The sequence below is a fragment of the Limulus polyphemus genome, unplaced genomic scaffold, assembly GCF_000517525.1.
Source record: "Limulus polyphemus unplaced genomic scaffold, Limulus_polyphemus-2.1.2 Scaffold8231, whole genome shotgun sequence".
Classification (NCBI taxonomy): Eukaryota; Metazoa; Arthropoda; class Merostomata; order Xiphosura; family Limulidae; genus Limulus; species Limulus polyphemus.
Window position 1 is genome coordinate 1,762 of NW_013673841.1, and position 8,672 is coordinate 10,433.

Genomic DNA, 8,672 nt, shown 5'->3' on the forward strand with positions numbered 1-8,672 from the left:
AGAGCTTCTGAGGAAGGTTTAGCAGCCAAAACGCTGTGTTTGAAGGCTTAGCAACTTAAACGTCGAGTTTCCTTGTCTTTATTCGTAGATCTTCTGAGGAAGGCTTAGCTGCCAAAACATTGAGTCTGAAGGCTTAGCAGCCAAAACGTCGAGTTTCCTTGTCTTTATTCGTAGAGCTTCTGAGGAAGGTTTAGCAGCCAAAACGCTGTGTTTGAAGGCTTAGCAACTTAAACGTCGAGTTTCCTTGTCTTTATTCGTAGATCTTCTGAGGAAGGCTTAGCTGCCAAAACATTGAGTCTGAAGGCTTAGCAGCCAAAACGTTGAATCCGTTTGTCACTGTGTGTGTGGAGCTCGTAATTATAGCATAAAGCAAATATAACGAGACCACAAAAAATTAAAATTATATGCAGTTCTTCATGTATATATTGTAAAACAAATGTTCGGTACGAACTCACCAGATTCTTTTGTTATCACTTTCACAACAGTTTGTGGAACTTTGAAGCCCACATACTGAACAACTTAAAAACTCACTTGAATTAGCTAAGTAATTATTATCAACGTAATGGAGTTCAAGAAGTATACTTTCAGTATTTATTACGCTCATACTTGCTATTTTTATATTCTTAAATACTAATTAAACAAACAAAAAAAACAACAACTGAAAATAGTCATGCAGTCAGGGCTGTTCTTCAGAGCCTTGTGAAACTGAACAAACTTAGCAAAATGTGTCGGGATGCTTTAAATGTGCATAACTGTTCTGTGATGTCTACTAAACCTTGGTAAATCATTGGGTCTGGTAATATATCAATATAAGATGTCCTCACCATCTGTCGTATCTCAGAAGAATTATTGATTTCATACGAGTAGTTTCTAGAACATTCTAATATATAACATGCTAAGTTAACTGGATTATATTTGAGAAACGTGACTTTGTCTCGTACGATAACCATGGGAAATAAGTTTAAAATTCGTGACGTAAACAATGGATTGAAGATCTAACAGATTAATTTGCAGACAAGCTAAAGAAAACTTCGGTAAAAGCATTTTGTCGAGACTCAGTTTAAGATTTTCGAAAGTTTGTTTGTTTGTTATGGATTTCGCGCAAAGCTACACGAGGACTATCTGCGCTAGTCGGCCCTAATTTAGCAGTGTAAGACTAGAGGAAAGGCAGCTAGTCATCACCACCCACCACCGCCAACATTTGGGCTACTCTGTTACCAACGAATAGTGGGATTGACCATCACATTATAATGCCCCCATGGTGTGATGGGGATTCGAACCCGTGACCCACAGATTGCGAGTCGAGCAAGATTTCTCGAAAACATTTGAATGGATTTGTACGAAAGTTGGTATACATTTTGTGTTGTGACTTAACTTAGAAGTGATTAGTTTTTGGAGGATCAAGGTCACTAAAGTAAAAAAAAAAAAATCCCTATCTGTTAACATGGGAACCGATTTTTCACACTGTTTTTGCTCTATAACTCGGTCAAAAAATGATCGGATTTTGATGAAACTTGGTGGACACGTGTAGAATATTATTGCTCATTGTCCTGCCAGAAATGGTCCGTTGATAGCGACGGACATACGGACACATTTTTGTGTCGAATATGGTCGACGTGGCCAATAAATAACCTTAGTCGCTCGGAGAAGTTGGTCATTGCATGTCCATTAAATAAACTCAATCACCTAGAAAAGTTGGTCATTGCAGTCCCACTAAATAACCTCACCCATCCAGAGAAGTTGGTCATTTCAGACTCAGTAAATAAATTCAATCACCTAGAGAAATTTCTTATTGCAGGCCTAGTAAATAACGTCAATCACCTAGAGAAGTTGGTCATTGCAGGCTCAGTAAATAACTTCAGTCATCCAGAGAAGTTGGTCATTGCAGGCCATTATTTCCGAAAAATTAATGTTAAGATACAAAAATATTGAATTATTTTAACTTGAAATTAAGACACATATCTAGGTTCAAAGTTTAGCTGTTACCATTAGCGATAGGTAGTGGCTTTCTCTGTGCTAACGTGATTGAAGTAAGAGGTCGTTACATACTATGGATTTATTAATAATAGATGAACTTAAAAGAAAAGCTCCACCTATCGAAGTGACGAGAAAAAATGACTTTGTTGGATTTTTTTTCATATTTCTAATGATCTATAAGGAAACATTGAAACTTCTCTCAAAAATATTATCCAATATAGTGTTCGTAGTGAATTCAAATTCGATGACGAGGAACCCACTTTGAGACTAATAATGGCTGGAGACGGCTTGAATGGGTAATGAAGAAGAACTTTAGTATAAGTTTAACATAACAGCAAATGTACAATGTTTCGACAAGGTTTTGTCGTCATCAGGTTATGTTCAACTTATATTAAAGTTTTTCTTCATTACCCATTCAAGCCGTCGCCAGCCATTAATAGTGTTCGTAGAATATTTATATAAGATGATTGTTTGTGTGTGTGTGTTGAATTTCCCGCAAAGCTACACGAGGGTTAACTGGCGTTCCTAATTTAGCAGTGATAGACTAGGGGGTGGGGGGAGGCAGCTAGTCAACACCACCCAGCGGCAACTTTTCGACTATTATTTTAAAAGAACGTCACATTATAACGCCCTCTTTGCTGAAAGGGGATTCAAACCCGCGACCAGCAGATTACAATTGGAGCTCCCTAACCACCAGGCCAGAAAATTTGATATGTATCAAACATTCTGTACAAAGTTTCAGTCGAGATAGCCCATAGTCTTAATGTTTTTTTTTGTTGTTGTTGTTGATGATATAATGTTATTTAAAAGATAAAAATAATTACAACAAACCAAAGCAATTTTTTTAATTGGGGAAATAATTACATCTTTAAGTAAGGCAGAAGGAATAACACTATTTAAGGTAAGGTGAACTAAGTATCTGAAATTAATAATCGTGTCTTGGATCATTTAAGTAAGGCAGAAGGAATAACACTATTTAAGGTAAGGTGAACTAAGTATCTGAAATTAATAATCGTGTCTTGGATCATTTAAGTAAGGCAGAAGGAATAACACTAATGAGAATCATTTCCCAATTCGTTAATTAGAACGTACTAATGAGAATCATTTCCCAATTCGTTAATTAGAATGTACTAATGAGAATCATTTCCCAATTCACAAAGCTACACAATGGACTATCTGTGCTCTGACCACCACGGGTATCGAAACCCAGTTTTTAGCGTTGTAAGTCCGCAGACATACACTTAAGTTATGAATATATATTTTACCGACTGTACTGTTGATATAGACACTTATGATCCAAGACACGATTATTAATTTCAGATACTTAGTTCACCTTACCTTAAATAGTGTTATTCCTTCTGCCTTACTTAAATGATCCAAGACACGATTATTAATTTCAGATACTTAGTTCACCTTACCTTAAATAAGTACGTTCTAATTAACGAATTGGGAAATGATTCTCATTTGTACATTCTAATTAACGAATTGGGAAATGATTCTCATTAGTACGTTCTAATTAAGGAATTGGGAAATGATTCTCATTAGTACGTTCTAATTAAGGAATTGGGAAATGATTCTCATTAATACGTTCTAATTAACGAATTGGGAAATGATTCTCATTAGTACGTTCTAATTAAGGAATTGGGAAATGATTCTCATTAGTACGTTCTAATTAACGAATTGGGAAATGATTCTCATTAGTACATTCTAATTCAAGATGAACAGGATAACCAGAAGTAATGTTTGTTCAAAGTAGGGATTGTTGAAAGATATTAAATTATCAGTATACCGGAATGTGGAGTTATATAAATCAGGGTTAGGATGTTGAGATAAAAGCATACGCTATTAAAAAAACAACAACTAGAAATGAACTACGTTAGATGAATGGTTTTCTCCCATAGGTGAACCAACCTTTTTGTTTATAAATGTTAGTATTGAATAAAATAAAGTTATTAAAGATGCCAGAAACAACAAACTTTTGCAATAGCCTCTAGTAAAGAGTAAATGCGTCGTAAATGTTCACGTTTGTACAACGAATACGGAAACTTGAAATGTTGGTAAAATATGTTCTTATGATGATAAATGTTCACGTTTGTACAACGAATACGGAAACTTGAAATGTTGATAAAATATGTTCTTATGATGATAAATGTTCACGTTTGTACAACGAATACGGAAACTTGAAATGTTAGTAAAATATGTTCTTATGATGATAAATTTGTACAACGTACAAAGAAATGTTTTGACGAAGAAGGATGACTTTATACAGGGAAGTTTTTAAAGAAGTAATATTCTGTAGAATATGTTTTTTTTTGTTTTTAGTTTAAGCACAAAGCTACACAATGGGCTATCTGTAGCATATATAGGTCTGTAACTGACTACGAGTGAATTAATGAGGTAAGTTTCTTTGTTTTGAATAAACTGATGATGTATCTGATATTAATATGACCTTAATTTTTTTTAATTCCTGTAAACTCCCAGTGGATCATAGGGCCGCCAACGGAAGTTGTTGTTGCAGTTACTTGGCCAACTCTTTTACCAACGAATAGTAAGAGTGACCGTCACATTATAACGCCCCCCCCCCCCACGGCTGAAAGGGCGAGCATGTTTGATGGGACGGGGATTCGAACCCGCGACCCTCAGATTACGAGTCGAGCGCCCTGGCCATGGGGTTTATCTGGTTGCTTACCAAAGAGTGTGTACATATACACCACACAACACCTAATTTAGATGACCAACACCTTAAAAAACAATATTATTTCACCCACAGTACTATACTTGAAACGACCAACTAGTAACACTAGATGTATCTCCCTTAATCTTATGAATCACCCATTTAAGGTCATAGGCCCGGCATGGCCAGGTGGTTAGGGCGCTCGACTCGTAATCTGAGGGTCGCGGGTTCGAATCCCCGTCACATCAAACATGCCAACCTCCGCCTTTGCCTGGTCCCAAGTCCAGGATGAGAAAGGGTTGGGCGCGGGGCTAGCAACTCCACCCCGTAAAAACCAACCTGCTAGGTGGGTGGTGATGACTCGCTGCTTTCCCTCTATCCCCTGTCCAGGTTATGGCTGTTTTCAAATTTCGCAGAAAATTACAGAAAGGCCTAACTGCCCCTAGTTATGACGTTAAAAATGAATATTAGGTTTTCTATTGTTAGTTCAACTTATTTAGTTCATTATATGTTTTAAATATTTTGACACACTTTTTGAAACACATAAAACATTGAAATTTAGTTGTTGTTGTTTGTTTTCGCTTTTTATATTTTTCACATTTTTTTTTCCGTAAGACTGGTTGCTCTTATAATGTTTATTTTATTTATTTTAGCATTATTGTATTCCCACTGCTGAAAGCGCGAGCATGTTAGGGGAGGCATGAACACTCAAAAGTAGTATAATCGAATAGTAGTATTTGACTGTCACTTTTATGAAGTATCCACGACGTAAAGTGCGAATTGCAGTATATACATATGCGTTTTTTCGACAATGGGTATTCACAACTTATCACGTTAACTACTGAGCCACGTCCGGTCCATTGTTTAGGTGTCCTAATGTATCACATTGCAATACTTTAAGTGGTTATCTGTTTTACCGGTAGGATTACTAATACAATGGGTTAAAGAAGATTACACAAAACAGATCACTTTGATACTTTAAAGTTAATAATTTTGTGATAACCAGTTTCATCCAGATTTATGTGTGTGTGTGTGTGTGTGTGTGGCATGATTTCACATCAATATTTCTTTTTGGATTTTTTTTAATGTTTTTTCCGCAAAGCTTTTTAAACTAAGGTTTGAAAGATGTAGAAACCTCATTCCCATGGTTACAAGAGATTTTAGCAACATTGTTATCATGGTTACAGAAGTTTTTTTAACAGCAACTTTGTCCCCGTAGTTACAGGAGTTTTAGTAGCTTTGTTACCATGGTTACGGGAGCTTTTTTTTTATACCAACATTGTCCCCTTGGTTACACCAATTTTTAGCAAACTTGCTCCCATGGATGACTGTAGGAAACTCGTTGAATTTACGTGCTGTTTAAAAAAAGAAAACAAAATTAACAGACTTTAATACTCAGTTACATTTAGTTTAAGCTCAACAAATTTTATTTTTCAATGCAAGGATGACCTAGTTATTTAAGCCATAACTACTTTCTCGATCTTGAAATAAGTTTCATTTTTAATAGATATCGTATTAAATTCAAGGTAAACTTGAAATATACTAACTCCATTACATATTAAATGTTCACTGACGGGAAGATTCATAATTTCAAAACTTAATTCATCATTCATTTATTGAATTTAGGTTTAAAATGTCTCATTATTGTTTTGTTTGTTTTTTAACAATACTTTAATGATAAACACCTACTCTCAGAAAAAAAAAAAGTTAACATTTTTTAAAAAGATGTTAGAAATGAGCGTGATATGTTCGTAGTATTATTTCAAATTAGATGATTTTTTTATTGCTAAGAATGTAATGTTTGTGATATATAAAACTTATATGCATAGATAGTCATAAATCAATATTTATTCAGTTCATTTGACCTCTCCTCTCACAACTCTAAAATCCGATGTTAGATCCCACACTTAAACGTTTTTCTTTTTATCTGTTCGTGCGCATGTGCCGAAGTGGCAGAGCAGTAAGTCTACGAAATTACAACGCTAAAAACCGGGTTCCGATAACCGCGGTGGTCACAGATAACTCAATGTGTACCTTTGTGCTTAACCCCAAAAATTCTCCGTACGCATCTACAAAATCACATAGAGAAACGGAAATTATAGGCTTACTTTGTTTTATACTAACAAGTTTACATTTATTTTACTCTCTGCTACGGACATAATGTTAGTTAGTGAACCAGTCTGCGGATCTCAGAGTACATGGTTTGAGGCGTGACATCATTGATTCAGCACGTTATATAAAGTATCGTTGAATTCCGTTACTCCACTCAGAGACCGAGACAAATCTCTTGTTACAGCAGTGCCATTGGATGATTGACCTCTGTCTGGTCAGTAGTTCAAAATTAGGGCCGGACTTTTGGGTTCCTCTGACTTTATCAGTTAGCCCACGTTTACATTGAAAATTCTAATATCGGTTAAAGTAGAAGTGACAATCACATGAGTTTTTTTTTTTTTACATTTCAGACTTTTTACTTGTTTATTTTATGAATCATCACACACACACATATATATATGATATTTCGCTTTGATCTCAATTCTAATTTCTTCTACTGAAAATTAAATAAAATATTAACAAAGAATATAGAATTTTCTTCACCGCAATTCACTCTTTTTTCAATATATTTTAGGTTCCAATCGGGTTGCCTCGCGCTGAGGAGTTATCCATAATTTATCAGTGTACTGAACTGGAATTTAATAAACATTTTGCGATGACTTAAGATTGAATAGAAATCATTCGTTCGATAGCTCAAAAATATAATAATAAAAAAAAACTTTAAAATCTGCCTGTACATAATTTTCAAATAGTTTTGAACTTTTAGGCTTGTTTTTTTTTTTAAAGTAATGTTTTGCTTTGATATTTTCTTTAATGTTGTTTAAATTTTGTAATTTATTCCTGAAAAGGAAAATATAGATTCCGTTTACCATAATTTGTTTGCAATAATTCGTAATTTATACTTCATTTGTTTGCATGAATCAAAATTCCCGCCGGTTCCGATTCTGGGACCAAGTAAGGGCCCGATTACCAGAGTGAATAAATTCCTTGGAATTATTTCGCACGGAGTATTAGTAGTTTGTTACATACGAACAGAGTATCGAACAGTGTGTGCGTGTGTATAAAGGATAACTATTCATCATGATATTAACTTTACTACCGTTTCGCTAAACGTGATTCGTCGATGTTTCGTGACGATTAAAATATGTAACCAATGGTAGCTTGAACGCTTGTTATGGTACTGAATATTGTAAAGGTTGTCGAGAAATAAATTCAAATAGTGTGTACGTACGTTACTAAATTATAATTTTTTTCAGGGGCGGGATGTTGAAACAACGACTCCTACGACTAAAATACTGTCGTGAAGTAAATGGAATTCAGTTTTGGTTTCAGTTTCTCTTTGTAACAGTAATTACCAAAAACTTAACCTTTTTCTAAACATCAGCGTAATCTTTTTATCATTATCACTAACATTACAACGTATATTTTAAGAGTTAGTTAAAATTTATAAGATCACATTTCATGATCTACTTAAAGTTAAACATTATAAAGAGAGTAATAAGTAAACATTTGAGTTTAAACATTTTTAACGTTTCGTCGTAACTAGTTACTAATAAGGGAATAACACTGTTTTTAATCTCGTCACCAGAGATGCATTGAAAAAACAGATTTTCTTCTAAATTCGAACAGCTTTACAAACAAAGGTGTTTGTGGCTACTTCCAGCAAGGACCAAAACTGCCAAATACCTTGCACAGCTTTTCAAACAAAGGTGTTTGTGGCTACTTCCAGCAACGACACAAATCTACCACAAACCTTGCACAGCTTTTCAAACAAAAGTGTTTGTGGATACTTCCAGCAACGACACAAATCTACCACAAACCTTGCACAGCTTTTCAAACAAAAGTGTTTGTGGCTACTTCCAGCAACGACACAAAACTGACAAATACCTTGCACAGCTTTTCAAACAAAGGTATTTGTGGCTACTTCCAGCAACGACACAAATCTGCCAACATACCTTGCACAGCTTTT